We start from the raw sequence: 19,414 nt of genomic DNA on the forward strand, positions 1-19,414 counted from the left end.
CCTGTATATTAAAAAAAAAAGAACTTTTGAAAACTCTCATTAAAGATGTGTATTTGGTGTACTAAGAAAATCCCTGAAATTATCAATGTCTTAAAAACGCACAAAAATATTTATAATTGTGATATTTGAAGTGTTTTAAATTCTTAAGTTTAGGCAATTAATTTTGACATATTTCATCACCACCGATGTGGTATACCTGTGTTTTAAGATTTAAACTTAAGCAGGTTCTTTTTTTTTTTTTTTTTGTGGTTTTTGGCCAGGGCTGGGTTTGAACCTGTCACCTCTGGCATATGGAGCCGGTGCCCTCCTCCTTTGAGCCACAGGCACTGCCCCCCTTAAGCAGGTTCTTAAGAAGAAAACACTTTGCTTAAACATGTAGTTTGAAGTTCTCATTTTTTAACATTTTACCACTAAGGGAACCTTTAAAAATAGGTTTGAGGGGTATTTCTCTTATCTTTTTAGTTAGACTCCTTCCTCTCTCTGAGAAATGAAAACAAACCTAACTTCAGTAAAAACGTTGTAATTTTGCTGCTTTGTTTTATCACATGCCCTAGATAAATTAGATACAGGTGGTGCTCAGGCTACACTTTGAGAAACACTGCTCTTAAGGTAGTAAGTAAAGACTAAAGTTAAGACAGAAGGGAGGTTCTCCCACCCGAAAGATTGTGTGACTGTAATTCAGTCAGTGGGCTTGAGCTCCCTCAAGGGTACTTATTATATACTGTGTCAAATTGTAACTATTTCTATATTTTAAATCATACCTGAGGAAAGCACGTTTGATTACAAGTTCACTCAAAATTCATATGTGATCTTATTATCCTTTAGAAGGCAATTACATTTCCTTGAAATGTCAGGAATTGTAGAGATATATTCAGAAAATCCTCCTGTATTAATGGGGATTGTTTTTACTTTTTTTCTTTAAAGAAAAATATAAGGTCAGAATTGAAATACGTGCCAATTACACGAGGGAATGCAAAACAAGGCAAATCAGTAGAGAATTTTAACTAAAAGAATGTATAATAGAAGGTGAGAGAATGAGAGAGTGAAAGACTTGAAGGATGAGATATAGACCATCGAAGCATTGATACACCATCAAAATCTAAACTTAATAAGTTAAAATTAGGGCGGTGCCTGTGGCTCAAGTAGTAGGGTGGCGGTCCCATATGCCAGAGGTGGCAGGTTCAAACCTATCCCCGGTCAAAAACCACAAAAAAACAAAAAAAAGTTAAAATTATGTGAGTCGGTTCATGAATCTAGATAGTGATATAACTTCAGATAGTGAGGAAGTTGTACAAAACGCGAAGTAAAAACTAATGAGTTGGGTTGTGTGAAATCTTAAGAAAATAAAAATAAAAATGTTGATTAAATAATTAAACTAATAGTTAAACATGGTTTATGCATGAAACAGGAAATAAAACTGAAGCTCCTGGAATGGAATAACTGAGATCCTAAAAAGAACATATAAGGTTGTATATTTTTTAAAGGAACAATTAAATAAAAGGCCAATAATTTTTGGTTGTTGTTTGTTTTTTAAAGAGTTGGGGGTCTTATTCTGTTGCCCAGGCTGGAGTGTAGTGGCATGGTCATAACTTGCTGCAGCTTTAAACCCCTGGGCTCAAGTAGTTCTCCCACCTCAGTTTCTAGAGTAGCAGGGACTATAGATGTACACCATCATACCTGGATAATTTGATTTTATTTTTTTGTAGAAATAGTGTCTCTCTCTGTTGCTCAGGCTGGGCTTGAGTTCCTCCTACCTTAGTCTCCCAGAGTCCTGAGATTATAGGTGTAATTCACTTTGTCCGGGCCCAATAACTTATTTTAAGGTGAAATAATGATGAAGATAAACATTTTTTAAAACAGCTGTATTTCTCAAATGTTTTTATTTATTTATTTATTTTGTAGAGACAGAGTTTCACTTTATTGCCCTCGGTAGACTACCGTGGCGTCACACAGCTCACAGCAACCTCCAACTCATGGGCTTAGGCAATTCTCCTGCCTCAGCCTCCTGAGTAGCTGGGACAACAGGTGCCCGCCACAATGCCTGGCTATTTTTTGTTGCAGTTTGGCCGGGGCTCAGTTTGAACCCGCCATCCTCGGTATATGGGGCCAGCACCCTACTCACTGAGCCAGAGGTGCCGCCCTCTTAAATGTTTTTGACTGAGCTATATATTTAAAATATATATTATGTCCCAATCCATATAAAAGAATTGAAACAGAAGTTTCTCAAACAGTACAAAATATAGTACTCTCTGATCTTTTCTATTCCTATCTAATCTTTATAAATCTGATTTTTTCCATGAAATTTTATTAAATAAAAAAAATGGGTGTCATTCACTAAATTAATTTTATGACTTATAATTTGAGAAACAACAACCTAGAATGTTTGATAAGTAAAGGTATCTAGATCTCATTTCTAAATATTCTGATTCAGTATTTCTGGGGTGGGATTAGGAAATCTCAATTTTAGCTGGTACAGCAGATGATTCTGAAGCAGGTGAGAGGCCTTGTGCCTTTACTTCGAGAAACTGTGATAGAAGGGACAGATAGGTAGAGCTCGAATGGGAGTCATGCTTTGAATTTGAAGTTAGAATTCTTTGACTGCTGAGGTCTCTTGCAGCTTCACCTTTGGTTGACTACATTTCAGTCAGAGTGTTTGCAAAACTGAGAGGGCCCTTATCACCCTCTATAGATATTACTGTAGTAGCATATGAGGTATGAGGAGCAGAGGCTTTTCAGCCACAGTGCCCCAGGTTCCGCTCCTGCTGCCCTTCTTACCAGCTGAGTGACTCTGGATATGTTACCTCACATTTCTTAAACTTTCATTCTTGCATGTATGAAACAGACATTAATATTTACCATACACTCATAAGAGAATTACACAAGACAAAGTATGTAATGGCCCTTATTCATAGTTAGCCCTCAGTATGTAGTATCTGTTTTTATAGTCACAGCTCACCTTACCCCTGTTGTCACTGTTTCAAATTTCTCAATGCTGGGCCTTTTATTTATTTATTTATTTTCTTTAAAGTGATTCTCAACTCTGGTGTCATGAATCACTGGTATGTTTTTAACTAGATGTGAGGTGCTGGACAATTAATTTGTTGTTGAAGGAAATAATAAGATAACCAGAAAGGGGGGGTGGAGAAAAGATGGCTGACTGAAACCAGCTTTCCACTGAGGCTCCTGTCCAGAAGGAGAGTTAAAGGACAGTAATTTAGTAAGTGACCTCGTGGATTTGAGCTGCACCAAGAGAGAAGTTTGAAGAATGCACATCAACCCCACTGAGGTTAGCTGCAACCACAAGGATACAAACAAAAGGTACAAAATCCATCGCCAAGAGGATGGAGTCCCCTCCCCCATTAGAAGGGCTTGGAGTGCCCCACAAACAAACGGGTAGAGTTCAAATATCCTAATACTACACTCCACAGGAGAGACCCTCTAAAAACTGGACCTACCTCCCCTACTAGGATGCCACAGCATTGTCCTGACAGGCATAAAATTGTATAAAACTGTATATATTCTCTACCTGCAACTCTGAGCTCCTAGCACTCCCCTCCACTCTCACTCTGAGATCTGGAGGCCTGTCCCCGTGGAGTCCAGATTCTTGGGTGATTTCTCAAGGGGTGTGGACAGTGCATAAACTGTAGTTGGTCAGTGCTGACTCTGGGGCACAGGAGTGAGAAGAGGACGGCTGGCTGAGAGGGAACCACAGCAGAGCAGCAGTTCCTTGAGGTACAGAGCAGCAACCATCTTTTGGCAACAATAGGGCCAGCCAAAAAACTGTATACAATTGTATATATTCTCTACCTGCAACTCTGAGCTCCCAATACTTCCCTCCACTCTCACTCTGTGTTCTGGAGGCAGGTGTCCACACTCTTGGGTGATTTATCGAGGGGTGTGGACAGTGCCTGAGCTGCAGGTGCAGTGCTGACTCTGGGGCATGGGAGCGAGGAGAGGACATTGGCTGAGAGGGAACCACACCAGAGCAGCAGTTCCCTGAGGCACAGAGCAGCAGCCGTCTTTTCCCAAAAACACAGCCAGGCATAAAACTGTATAAAACTGTATATATTCTCTACCTGCAACTCTGAGCTCCCAGCACTCCTGTCCACTCTCACTCTGGGGCCTGGAAGCTTGTCCCCCAGGAGTCCAGACTCTTGGGTGACTTCTCAAGGGGTGTGGACAGTGCCTGAACTACAGCTGGTCATTGCTGACTCTGGGCCATGGGAGTGAGGAGAGGATGGTCAACTGAGAGGGAACCATACCAGAGCAGCCGTTCCCTGAGGCACAGAGCAGCAGCCATCTTTTAGCAACAATATGGCTAACTCCCGGATATTCTTAAGACACACTCCCTGTCTCCCTGGGCAACCACCATGAACAGATCTGGGAAGGAAACGTCCCATGAGTAAAGGATTTGCCTGAGGCAGTACCAACCTGGGTGGAGCACTGGGACTAGAAGCACACTCGCAGACCCCAGAAGTTCCCAGGGAAGGGCTGACCCAGAGGACTGCTTTACTGAGCCTAAGACACATGTGGCCCTCAATGGATCATCAGCCTATAGACAAAGGAAGGCAACAGTATAGAACTGACAGGAAAATTTAGCAGGAACAGAAACAAAATCCCACAAAGTTGTTCTGTTCTGTTCTATCAGTAACATCAATCAAGGGCGAGGCTGGAACTGAGTGAACACCCCCCAGCCTTTATCAAGCACCTGAGGTTGTCAGGCCTCACCTCCTGCTGCTAGGTAGAGGCAAAGTGCAGCAGCCTGGCTGAACAGAAATAGATTTCCTTGTGATTCAGGCAGGTGTAAACCCTTGGAGTATCTTTTCACTACAAGCAACTGGGTGGGCCAAACGCAGGGCTATCAGTGACTGGGTGTGACAGAGGTTCAAGGTGGGGAAGGAGGCATCAACCTTCCCAGACTGATCTATTTGCTAGGTGGCTCCCCCTGACTCCAAACAGCATTGGAGCAAGCCATATCAGACTAGTCACCAGACCCCTGTAATCCAGTTCCCAGATACCTCTTAAACTCTCCCACCTGAGACAGGTGCTGAATGAGACAATTGATTTGGATCTTTTGAATTGAGCCAAACACCTGAGGAATATTTAGGTGGTGCCCTAGGTGTGTGGTTTTTGGAAAGTTTGATTTTCCTATTCCAATTGTTGCCTGTGGTGGACAGGGTGACATAATTGCTGTTATTTCTCCACAGCTGAGACTTCCACCCAGAGTAACTGTTTCACTAGGGTCAAACAGAAAACAGATAAAAACAAGAGAGAACCACTTAGCCCCACTACATCAAATAGGTCCCCAGTTTCTCAGGTCACAGCACTGTACGGGTGCTCAACAGAGCTCCAGGGGAAAAATCAAAGGATGTAAAACAAACATGGGGCAGAATCAGCAGAAAACTCTGAGAACATGAATAACCAAAGTAGAGCAACCGCCCCAAGAAAAGATATGGCAGATGTAACTGAAGATCCCATTCATAAACAACTGGCCGAGATGTCAGAAATCAAATTCGAAATTTGGATTGCAAACAAGATTAATAAAGTGGAGAAAAATTTGGAATTAGAAATTCAATCAGCAATTCAAAAGTCGGAATTAGGAATTCGAGGAGAAATACAAATTTGCCTCAAGAATGTTACAAATTTAAAGACAAAATCACCAAAGATTAAGACACACTGAAGCAAGAATTTGCAGCCCTCAAAGATCTGAAAAATAGAGTAGAATCCCTCAGTAGCAGAGTGGAGCAAGCAGAAGAAAGGATTTCTGACATTGAAGACAAAGCCTTTGAATGCTCCCAAACTCTCAAAGTGAAGAGAAATGGAGAGCAAAAACAAATCATTCTCTCAGAGAACTCTGGGATAATTTGAAGAAGGCTAATATCTGCCTCATTGGAATCCCTGAATCTGATGAAGTGGCCTCACAAGGCACAGAGGCCATTCTCCATGAAATTATGAAAGAGAATTTTCCAGACATGCCTAGAGATTCTGAAATTCCGATACCAGTGAGTTTCAGAACCCCAGCATGACTCAATCCAAATAAGACATCCCCCAGGCATATTATAATTAAATTCACTAGTGTAAATATGAAAGAGAAAATTCTGAAAGCATCCAAGACGAAAGCCTTTACCTACATAGGGAAGAATATTAGAATGACTGCAGATCTCTCTGCTGAGATTTTTCAAGCCAGAAGAAGATGGTCATCGACTTTTAATCTCCTAAAGCAAAATAACTTTCAACCCTGCATCCTGTATTAAGCTAAACTGAATTTCATTTATGATGGAGAAATTTAATACTTTAATGACATTCATATGTTGAAGAAATTTGCCATAACCAATCCAGTTCTTCAGGATATTCACAGACCTATCTTCCATAACGACCAACCCAATCCTCTACCACAAAAGTAAACTCACTCAGAAACTTTTGATCAAACTCCAACTTCCACAGTGGCAAAAGGATTAAAAATGTCCATGGGACTTTTGAAAAATTTGATACCCAAAATTTTACCAGACTTATCAATATTCTCCATTAATGTGAAAGCTTAAACTGTCCTCTAAAGAGGCATAGGTTAGTTGACTGGATACAAAAACTCAGGCCAGATATTTGTTGCACACAATAGTCACATATTACCTTAAAAGACAAATAAAGACTCAGGGTGAAAGGATGGTAATAAAAAAAAAAGCGGGTATCTGATTTTATTATATTTGCAAATACAATAGGCTTTAAACCAACAAAAGTAAGGAAGGATAAGAATGGTCACTTCATATTTGTTAAGAGTAATACTCAATATGATGAGATTTCAGTTATTAATATCTATGCAACCAAGCAGAATGCACATCAATTTATAAAAGAAACTCTAACAGACAGGAGCAACTTGTTTCCCCCCAGCTCCATGATAGTTGGAGATTTCAACACTCCTCTGGCAGTGTTGGATCAATCATCCCATAAGAAGATGCGCAAAGACATTTTAAACTTTTTTTCTTTTCTTTTTTTTTTTTTTTTTTGTAGAGATAGAGTCTCACTTTACTGCCCTTGGCAGAGTACCATGGTGTCACATGCCTCAAAGCAACCTCCAGCTCTTGGGCTTCCGTGATTCTCTTGCCTCAGCCTCCCAAGCAGCTGGGACTACAGACGCCCGCCATAACGCCTGGCTATTTTTTTGTTTTTGTTGCAGTTTAGCTGGGACTGGGTTTCAACCCACCACCTTTGGCATATGGGGCTGGCACCCTACTCACTGATCCACAGGTGCTGCCTAAAGAAATTTTAAATTTAAACCTAACCATCCAACATTTGGATTTAGCAGAAATCTACAGAACATTTCATCCCAACAAAACTGAATACACATACTTCTCATCGGCCCAGGGAACATACTCCAAAATCAATCACATCTTAGGCCCAATTCTAAACTCAGTAAATTTAAAGGAATATAATTTATTCCTTACGTCTTCTCAGACCACCATGGAATAAAAGTTGAGCTCAGTAACAACAGGAATCTGCATACTCATACAAAAACATGGAAGTTAAATAACTTTATGCTGAATGATAGCTGGGTCAGATATGAGATTAAGAATAAAATTGCCAGGGCGGCGCCTGTGGCTCAGTGAGTAGGGCGCCGGCCCCATATGCCGAGGGTGGCGGGTTCAAACCCAGCCCCGGCCAAACTGCAACCAAAAAATAGCCGGGCGTTGTGGCGGGCGCCTGTAGTCCCAGCTACTCGGGAGGCTGAGGCAAGAGAATCGCTTCAGCCCAGGAGTTGGAGGTTGCTGTGAGCTGTGTGACGCCACGGCACTCTACCCGAGGGCGGTACAGTGAGACTCTGTCTCTACGCAAAAAAAAAAAAAAAAAAAAAAGAATAAAATTGCCAAATTTTTGGAACAAAACTACAGTGAAGACACAAACTATCAGAACTTCTGGGATACCACAAAGGCAGTCCTAAGAGGGAAATTTATAGTGCTGCAAGCCTTCCTCAAGAGAACAGAAAGAAAGGAAGTTAACAAATCAATGGGACATCTCAAGCAACTGGAAAAGGAAGAACATTCCAACCCCAAACCCAGTAGAAGAAAAGAAATAACCAAAATTAGAGCAGAATTAAATGAAATTGAACACAAAAGAACTATAAAATAGATCAATAAATCAAAAAGTTGGTTTTTTGAAAAGGTCAATAAAATAGATAAACCTTTGGCCAACATAATCAGGAAAAAAAGAGTAAAATCTCTAATATCATCAATCAGAAATGACAAAGATGAAATAACAACAGACTCCTCAGAAATTCAAAAAATCCTTAATATTACAAGAAACTTTATTTTCAGAAATATGAAAATTTGAAGGAAATTGACCAATACTTGGAAGCATGTCACCTTCCAACACTTAGCCAGAATCAAGTAGAAATGTTGAACAGGCCCCTACCAAGTTGTGAAATAGCGTCAACCACACAAAACCTCCCAAAGAAGAAAAGCCCGGGACCCAAGCTTTTCACGTCAGAATTCTACCAAAACTTAAAAATAGGAATTAGTACCTATATTACTCAACCTGTTCCAAAAGGTAGAAAAAGGAGGACTACCCAACACCTTCTATAAAGCAAACATTACCCTGATTCCGAAACCAGGAAAAGACCCAACAAAAAAAGAAAATTATAGACCAATATCACCAATGACTATAGATGCAAAAATATTCAACATGATCCTAACAAATAGAATTCAGCAACACATCAAAAAAATTATACATCATGACCAAGTCGGTTTTATCCCAGAGTCTCAAGGCTGGTTCAATATCCATAAATCTATAAGTATAATTCAATACATAAACAAATTAAATAACAAAGACCATATGATTCTTTCATTCGATGCAGAAAAAACTTTTGATAATATCCAGCATCACTTTATGATCAGAACACTTAAGAAAATTGGTTTAGAAGGAACATTTCTTAAACTGATAGAGACCATCTACAGCAAACCCATAGCCAATATCATATTGAATGGAGTTAAATTGGAATCATTTCACTCAGATCAGGAACCAGATAACGCTGCCCATGGTCTCCTCTGCTCTTTAACATTGTAAAAGAAGTTTTAGCCACCACAATTAAGGAAGAAGAGGCGATCAAGGGTATCCACATAGGGTCAGAAGAGATCAAACTGTCGCTCTTCCAAATGGTACAATTGTGTATCTGTAAAACACCAGGGATTCTACTACAAAACGTTTAGAAGTGATCAAGGAATACAGCAGCGTCTCAGGTTACAAAATCAACATTCATAAATCGGTAGCCTTTGTATATACCAACAATAGTCAAGGTGAAAAATCAGTTAAGCACTCTATTCCATTCACAGTAATGCCAAAGAAGATGAAATATTTGGGATTTTTATCTAACAAAGGACGTGAGATATGTCTATAAAGAGAACTACGAAACTCTAAGAAAATAAATAGCTGAAAATGTTAACAAATGGAAAGACATACCATACTCTTGGCTTTGGAAAATCAACATTGTTAAAATGTCCATACTACCCAAAGCAATATATAATTTTAACGCAATCCTATTAAAGTTCCACTGTCATACTTTAAATGTGTTAAAAACATAATACTTCGTTTTATATGGTATCAGAAAAAACCTTGAATGCCAAGACATTACTCAGAAATAAAAGCAAAGCAGGAGGAATCACTCTACCAGACCTCAGCCTATACTACAAATCGATAGTGATCAAACCAGCATGGTACTGGCACAAAAACAGATAAGTAGATGTCTGGAGCAGAATAGAGAACCAAGACATGAATCCAGCTACTTACCATTATTTAATCTTTGACAAGCCAATTAAAAACATTCAGTGGGGAAAAGATTCCCTGATTTAACAAATGGTGCTGGGTGAACTGGCTGGCAACCTGAAGAAGACTGAAACTGGGCCCACACCTTTCACCATTAACTAAGATAGACTCTCACTGGATTAAAGATTTAAACCTAAGACAGGAAACTATAAAAATACTAGAAGAGAGTGGAGGGAAAACCCTTGAAGAAATCGGTCTGGGCAAGTATTTTATAAGGAGGACACCCTGGGCAATTGAAGCTGCTTCAAAAATACACTACTGGGACCTGATCAAAATAAAAAGCTTCTGCACAGCCAAGAACATAGTAAGTAAAGCAAACAAACAGCCCTCAGAAAGGGAGAAAATATTTGCAGATTATGTCTCTGACAAAGGTTTATTAACCAGAATGCATAGAGAACTCAAACATATAAGCAAGAAAAGAACAAATCCCATTGCAGGCTGGGCAAAGGACTTGAAGAGAAACTTTTCTGAAGATGACAGGCGCGCGACCTTCAGACATGAAAAAATGCTCATCATATTTAATCATCCGAGAAATGCAAATCTACACTACTTTGAGATATCATCTAACTCAGTACGATTAGTCTATATCACAAAATTCCAAGACCAGAGATGTTGGTGTGGATGTGGAGAAAAGGGAACATTTCTACACTGCTGGTAGAAATGCAAATTAATACATTCCTTTTGGAAAGATGTTTGATATCTAAATATATCTAGATGTTAGATATATAAAAATAAATCTGCCATTCAATAGTATAATTCTTCTACAAGGCATATACCAGAATACCAAAAATCACATCATAACAAAGATATTTGTACCAGAATATTTATTTCAGCCCTATTCACAATTGCTAAGTCATGGAAAAAGCCCAAGTGCCCATTGATCCACAAATGGATTAATAAATTGTTATTTATGTATACAATGGAATATTATCCAGCCTTAAAAAAGATGGAGACTTTACCTCTTTCATGTTTACATGTATGAAGCTGAAACATATTCTTCTTAGTAAAGTATCTCAAGAATGAAAGGAAATGTATCCATTGTACTCAGCCTACTATGAAACTAATTTATTGCTTTCACATGAAAGCTATAACCCAGTTACCACCTAAGAATAAGGGAATGGGGAAAGGGAGGGGAGGGGGGGTGAGGTGGGCAGAGGGAGAGATATTGGTGGGATTACAGTGCATTTTACAAGGGTATATGTGAAACTTAGTAAATGTGGAATGTTGTCTTAGCAGAATAACTAAGAAAATGCCAGGAAGGCTATGTTAACCAGTGTGATGAAAATGTGTCAAATGGTGTATGAAATCAGGGAATGGTGTCCCATGATCACATTAATGTACACAGTTATGATTTACTAATAATAATAATCATAAAAAAGCTGGTCTTGCTTCTCACTTGCATGACACAGAAGCCTTCAGAAGAGACTCTCAAACACTCCTACCCCAAACCAGCAGGCCTGTCCTCATCTGTGCTTACAGGTGGTCTTGCTGGGATTCAGCAGCCCCACTCTCTCTGCTGCTACCTAAGGCCACTATCTCCACCCAAGCTGTGGATTCCATCCCTTCTCAGCTACTCACGGACTTTGTTCCTACGGGTTCACTTTTCTCACTCTGTAGTGGACCATTCCCACTGACACACAGACATTCCACGCCACTCCCTTTTTGTCTCCTCCTCACCTCCACTTACCCTTCTGGCTGGGACTCCACGCTAGCAAGTTGTCTATACTCTCTGCCTCCACTTTCTCCTTCCCCAGTCTGTCACATGGGGCTGTCCCCCTCACATGCACACCTCCGGAATCTGCGAAGGTCACCAGTGAACTTCACTAACTAAATCCAACGTGAATTCTCTGTGTATGTCCAACTCTCAACAGCAGGGGCAGTGTCTAAAAGTACTTTTCACCCACTGGAGAACAGCAGACTCTGGAACGAGACTGCAGGTCTTCAAGCAGCTGTGAAAACAAGGGCAAGTTACTGATCTCCCTGTGCCAAGGTTTTTTCCTTTGTAAAAGGAGGACGATAATACTTTTCTAATAACATGTTACAGAGTTTGGGAAGGATTTTGTGATTTAATATGTGTGAAGCCCTTTGAAATTGCCTGGCATACTGTAAGCATTCAATAAATGTTGGCTATTCTCTTTGGTGACTTTGATACACATTAGGATGTCTTAGAACATCATCTCTCAAACATTTTTTTATAAGGACACATGTGCCTGATGTTTACACATGGGACATTATAATTTAAAAGACATAGATAAATTATGCTGTGGGATTTATAGGCAGTTCGCAGTGTTGATAAGGCTACTTATTCCTTTTTTTTTTAATCAAGAAATCATATCATAATGCAAGCAAGAATGATATTATAATGAAAATCTTCAACATATTCACACACATAAAATTGTAAACTGTGGTCCTTTAACCATTCTAACTACTTGGGGCACTACTCATAAACAATTAAAACTTACCCTGTGTCAAGGCCTGTGTAATATTTGAAACCTCTACCATTTTGAATGTTTCTTATACAATGTTGAACAAAATGTAGGCTACTTTCCTTAAAGTTTGCTGTTATTAGAAGTTTCATGAAGAGGTTATATTTCCTTTATTTCCACTTGTACATGTTTTTTTTTTTTCCATCTATGTGAAGAATAAGAATAGAAAGTGTTTTCTGCATAGTTAGTCTATTCTCAGATGAGAATGTTTGTAGGTGATAATAATTTTTGCCGTTTTTTAGCCGGGGCTGGGTTTGAACCCATCACCTCTGGTGTATGGGGCTGGCGCCCTACTCCTTTGAGCTACAGGCGCTGCCTTGCAGGTTTTATTTTATAGAGGCTCTAGATACCTTTATTTTCAGTAATTAATTATGAAATGTTAACATCTCGCCTTTTCCTTTTTATTTCATGTAAAACAAGGATAGAAGACGAAAAGTTTACAATGGGGAAGGGTCTGTGTGATATTGTAGGAATAAAGTAATCCATTTATCTAGTTTGTTATGCTAAGATTTCAGTACCGCTATTTGATTTTTGACAAGCCAATTAAAAGATTCCCTACTTCATTTGGTATTAGATTGAAACTGTTAATGCTACGAAATTGTTTATTGTTATGACTTTCATTGTTTATTATATGACTATTTCCCTTGGTGTATGTAGGAAAGCAACCAAGTGAGTCATTTAGAGGGAATTTTAATAGCAATGCTGATCTTTTAATATTCTGAAATGCCAAATTTGTTTTTAAGGTGTCTCTCTCAAAACTTACCCAAGTGTGGAGTCCTCACTGACTGCATAGGGAATGTGGTGGAGCATGGAACAAAATGAGAAAATAATTTTCTACATCCAGCTATACATAAACTTTGATTATCTTTTGAGTCACTGAAGTATTGTTTTCTTCTTTATTTCTTCATCCCTTTCCCTGCTTTCCCTCTCTTTCTTCCCCTTCTTCGACTCCCAGTTCTCTTTCTCTCCCTTCTCTTCTTTTTCTCTCTGACTATGGTATTCAATAATGTGCATTTGTGCTACTGCCTATAAATATTTTACAATGGTAATATGGCATTTAACTTTGTTTTGAAGATTTATTTGTAGTTTTTGAGTCCTTACAGTATTTATCACTGGCCATACAATAAAGTTATTGATAAGTGAGTTTGAGACTTACACCTTTCTCTATATATATACTCATGTCAGTTAGAGATTATGAGGGACCTTTACAGGACTATATGAAATAAAGGCTCGTACTGTTTTTATGAAATGAATTGAAGTACACTCCTTATACAAACTTTTTCATTTTTTAAGTTCATAAAGGGACCACATGGTTTCATTTGTATGTCACAGAAAAGTTAATGCAGTTTTTTTACTATTTTTCACTATGGGAGGAAGGGAGAAATAATCTGGACAGAGGGCCTCTGTATGAGGTACAAGTTTTATTTGTACCACTTGCTTGTTTTTTGTAACAACCTTCTGATGAGAAGTACCCTATTTTAATGATGAGAAAGCTAAGTCTCAGGTTAGATAACTTATCTGAGGTCTCACGACTAGTCAGTGATATGCCAGGGTTAAGCCTCTACCTGAAGTGCCACAGTCTTCTGGGGCATATTCTGTCTGTAGCTGCTCTTAGGTCTATATTCCAAGAAATTAGAAATGAATGGTTTGGGGAAACTTTCAGCCAAGAATTCTCCCCAATTTTTCTTTCTCCCAAAAGAGAAATCTTTGTTTTTAAGTGATAAGGTCCTAACTCTCTTCTTTATCTCTCTATTTTTTTGATGGGACAAATAATATTTTATTTCAAATTAATACGAGGGCACAAATTATAAATTTTTAGATTACATTGTTCTCACTTCCAAGGTAAAGTTCCAGTTGTGAAAGAACCCCTCACCTAAGAAAAGCTCTCCTTCCTTCTGCCTATTGTCCTCCTCCACCCTCCGCTCTCACTCTTCCTCCTGCCCTGTACTAGACTATGTTTGTGTTTTATTGTTGATAAGAGTGTGTAATTGTTTATGCATTGGTTTCATATTAGCACTGAGTACACTGAATATTTATTTCTTTATCACTTTTAAAAAATTAAGTGAAAAGGACTCTGACCGGGGGCTGTTGTAAATTTTCATCAGTAGGATCATTTTTTTTTTTTTTTTTTGTGGAGACAGAGTCTCACATTATGGCCCTCGGTAGAGTGCCGTGGCCTCACACAGCTCACAGCAACCTCCAACTCCTGGGCTTAAGCGATTCTCTTGCCTCAGCCTCCGGAGTAGCTGGGACTACAGGCGCCCTCCACAATGCCCGGCTATTTTTTTTTTTTTTTTTGGTTGCAGTTCGGCTGGGCTTGAACCCACCACCCTTGGTATATGGGGCCGGCGCCTCACTGACTGAGCCACAGGTGCCGCCCAGTATGATCATTTTTAAAGGCTAAGTAAACCTGCCCAAAACTTAGTTTAAAAATTGATGCATAGTCAGCTTTCTTCTTAGGTAGTACATGTAGCACAGAAATGCCTATTGCAGCTATTGTTTTTAATATTTATTAATTCCTCTGATACATGAGTAGAAATTATTCATTCTTTGACAAGGAGTTGAGTTTTCCTAGCTGAATAGTCTGTGATGGGTGTGTTCTGGTACTTTTTAATACTTAATCAGTGAAAACATCTTACTGGAGGAATTTAACAATATAACATGGATAGTGTTATAAAATAGTTCTGACATTGGCTTTGAAATGAAATTCAGTATTAGTGGGAAGATTAATAAGGAGATTCATGGCCTTTTACTTCAAAATGTCTGGTCAAACATGAATTAGAGATAGGATCAGTCAAAAATTCTAATTCTTCGATTTTAGATGTGGTATTTTTGAAATATTTTGTCCCAGAAACTTAATTTCTGCTGTGATAAGTAGAAGATATTTTATAAATTGCAGTCAAGTGGCAAATTATTTAGAAAATACAAAGTAACATGTTGCTTTTTTGTCCTCAGAGCCCTATTCATCTGACGGTAAACACTTTATCTTTGCAATTTCAGCAAAGGTCAAGCCTAGTAAGGAAGATTTAAAAGTTTGTCATTTTTGTTGTTGTTGTTGTTGTTGTTGTTAAAGTGGCTTTTCCCCCTCTGATTCATGGAACATGCATATAGGGTATTTCTATCTATTTTATCAAAGTAATCTTGTTAGGAGTGTGCTCTTCTTCAGTATTTCAGCCGAGTGATACTTTACAGAAGATGCTGGCTTTCCACTTGCTGTGTTTTATCCCCCTCTGATAAAACACTTTTATACCATTCTCCTTCACGTGGATTGGTAAACTAAATTAGAAGTTTTACGGCATTTGACACCACCTTTTTTCTACTTTTTTCTTGGTCATGTTCAAAGAACAGCATTTTTCTAATTATTTAATTTGGTCAAGTGTTGGTGAGACTTGGGTGGCAAAAACTATTATTGGTTTAATTCATTGTTCATGGATTGAGTTTTATCAGTTTAATTCAGTGTTCATGGATTGAGTTTCTACTGTGCGTTAGTGCTTAACCTAGATTTCAGGGATATAAAGATGAATATGGGATAGCCCTTGTCCTCAATGAAGTCATGTTCTACTGGCTAGAAAAGGCCAGTAAATATAAATATCTATCATGTAAGTTAATTGGCACCAATTTTTCTAATAAAAATGTAACAAAACCGTGCTAAGTAAATATTAGTGAAAAACTGGCTAATTCCAGTATCAGAGATAGATGTTGGAATATGAGGGGATTTTCTTGCTGTGAAACTGTGCTTGCCCTACTTGCTGTTAAGTTTGTAAAATTAATTCACTAGAAGGAATTTTGAAGATGTAAGCTTCTAACCCTAATTTTATTTTTCTTTAAATATTAGTGGGTCCTTTTGGCTTTTGTTACATTTGAAAGGCCATTGACATCTTTTGATGAAGCTTTAAACTTATTTTAAAATTATAATTCAGTAAAATGTTTTAGACTTCCTTTGTATTTATTGCTATTAATGTCACAGTCTGTAATGGGAACTGATTGATTGAACCAAAGACAAGTGTTTGACTAAGTAATAACCCAATGAGGATTCCACGTATACTAAATAATGTTAAAGACATACCTAATAGAATAGTAAGTTTAAAGTATATATCAGTAGAATATAATAACACACTGGAGATAATACTTTAATCAGTTTTACAAATTATATTAATAAGGTTGCTATCCAAGTTACTAGCACCATTTGGGATTCCAAAGAGGCAAAAATTTGTTTTTCTATCCATGAGAAATTATAGGTTATAAATTATGCTTAATGATTCCATCGAGTGGTTTTCAGATTTTCTGTGATTGTTTCAACCTGTGCTTAATGCTACAGTTTCTACCCTTGATTTTAGCCAAAGGCCAAGAAGTGATAAATGTTGTAGTTTCTCAAATGGAGGGCACCCATGTGTTTGGTCCTTCTTTTTAATGTATAATTATCTGGGTCTGGACTTTTATTCATGATTTCTGTGTTTATTATACTTCAGAATTTATGATTTTTCACCCACTTTTATTTGTGGTTCTCATTTGGCTGCTCACTTCTGGGCATCAGCCCAGTGTAGTTTAAAACTTTGTTTATAAAATATTGTGCTCAGTGTTCCAGATGCCAACCCTGGGTGCTTTAATAATAAAAAAATACATTAATAAGTGAGGTCATAAAGAAGAAGCTGATCGGGGAAATGCTCCTTCATAAGCTCACAACATCGATAGTGACCCTGATGTTTACATTAAAGCAGCAGAGAGGAACAGCATCATGGAATAGTAACTTGTAAGTCTTCTTCCATTCTTTGTCTTGGCTTTGTTTAGCAGCATGGAAACACAGTTATTCGGATCTCATTATTTACCAGACTTCATGATGATAATGAACTCTTTTTTATTTGTTTTTTATTTCTTGAATTAATTTTTCTTTTCTTTTCTTTTTTGCTGTTTTTTGGCCGGGGCTGAGTTTGAACCCACCAACTCTGGCATATGGGGCCGGCGCCCTACCCCTTTGAGCCACAGGTGTCACCCAATTAAAAAAATTTTTTTGGTCTTTTTTTTTTTTTTTTTGGCCAGGGCTGGGTTTGAACCCACCACCTCCAACATATGGGACCGGCGCCCTACTCCTTGAGCCACAGGCGCCGCCCCTAAAAATTTTTTTAATAATGAACTTCTTCATAAGTTTTGTATGTGGGCATGCATTCTCATCTCATTTGATGTTATATGAGCTTAAACTCAGAGAACATGTTCAGATTGTTTGTAAGACCAGGGTTTTGTTTTATGTTAATGGTTTTCTACATATAATTACATCTTAGCATGAATAATGTAAATTTATTCAAGTTTTCTTAGTTTGAAAAGTCTTGAGGAATGTGGGATCACACATGAGGACAGAATTATACATGTGAGAACCTGGTCTCACACGTGGAGTGATGAATTTACTGTATAAGAACTGCGATCATGGATCTGTTGTTTCCTTTTCTTTAATTTAAAAAAAAAGGTGTCTTTATAAGTAATTTCTGATATATATGTATATCAAAATACAGCTAGATGGCTTTTAAATCTGTTACTACATGTATCAATCTGAAGAATAATAATGATGTATATTTTCCTTTATTAAATGGATGTTTTCCTTAAAAGTTTTGACTTGGTTTTTCAAATGGAGCTATGTATTTTTATTGACATAATTTCATAGTGCTTCGTATTTATTTCTAATTGAGCTTCAATTAGCAGCGGCTATTGGTTGTACAGATTGAAATTTTACTATTCCTAGGTCTCTGTATTAAGTAATCACTGATCCATAAAGCACACATAGGGGAGCAATGTAAAGGAAAACAATACTAATCACGTTATGAAGACAAATAATCTTTAGTAATGCAAAAAATTGCCGTCTGTCTTATCAGTTTGGTATTCTGGGTTCAATATTCAGTAGAAACTCCATAGTTGACCACCCTCTACATTGATCACCTCTGTAAATTGACTTAATTTTCATAGATTGGACATGCTATACATGTGCATATCAGTACAGTGGGCCTAATTCCTTATGTTTACCACCTCCATGTGTTGACCAGTTTGTTATAGTCCCTTGGGTTGCAACTTACAGAGGTTCTACTGTATTTGTATTATCTTTATTTTATGTGATGTGTATTTATTGAGTACCCATAATGTATAAAGCTTGGTTTATATGCTTAAGAATTAATTGTTAAGGATTAATGGTTAAGAATTCTTGTGCTTACAGAATAAAAGGGGGCTCTGATTTTTGGATATTTCTAGTATAGCAGTGACACACATACACCTAATGTAAAGTACAATGTCAAGATGCTGTAATGTTGTTGAGAGTAGGGTGATGGGAGATAATTAGGCGCCAGAAATTGGGATAGAATTTAACTTTGGCTATGTAGGTAAATGTCTAGGCATCCTTGAAAGATGCTTACTTAACCTATCAGAAAATGGATCCAATGGAGAGCCGAGGCTAACTCCATGTGGGCTAGATACCTCACCCCAGATGTGTGATTATCAAAATACATGACCTCTGGACTTTTTAAATGCTATTCCCTTCAGTAAAAGGATTTGAGTATGTATTTTTGACACATAAACTTTTAAAAATAAATTATATATACTGGGTTATTAATATTATGTATCATGTATATAATATAGATAGCTTAGAAATTTGAAAGATAAATTGGGGAAAAGGAAAATTATAATATTTTTGTCTTACCTACTCCAAGTGGAATTTCTGGTTCATGTTTTTGGGTTCAAGAATGCTACTTTGGAGACCACTGTCAGAATTGGACATTGTCACACCAAGTTTAGATACATTCCATGATAATCAGTGACCTTGTTCACCAATGTATCCCCAGCATCTAGATCATGGTAGGAGCTCAGTAGATACTATTAAATGACTAAGCAGAATTAGTCTGCTTGGTAGGGATGAGGACAGAGTCCACCTCAGTATGAGGGATCCGGTAAGAGTAGGGGTGATACTTTTTCTTTATTGTTTTATCTTCTATGCCTATAAAAGTACCTGCTACATAGTAGGAACTCAGTAAGTATTAGTTTGCTGCATAGAGGTACACACAGGGTCTTGGGCATGAAAAGTTAAGTTCTAGGAGCTCCTCTAAGATACAGTCCATAGGGACATAGTGTTAGTAAGAACATTT

Source organism: Nycticebus coucang, chromosome Y (genome assembly GCF_027406575.1).
Source record: "Nycticebus coucang isolate mNycCou1 chromosome Y, mNycCou1.pri, whole genome shotgun sequence".
Taxonomy (NCBI): domain Eukaryota; kingdom Metazoa; phylum Chordata; class Mammalia; order Primates; family Lorisidae; genus Nycticebus; species Nycticebus coucang.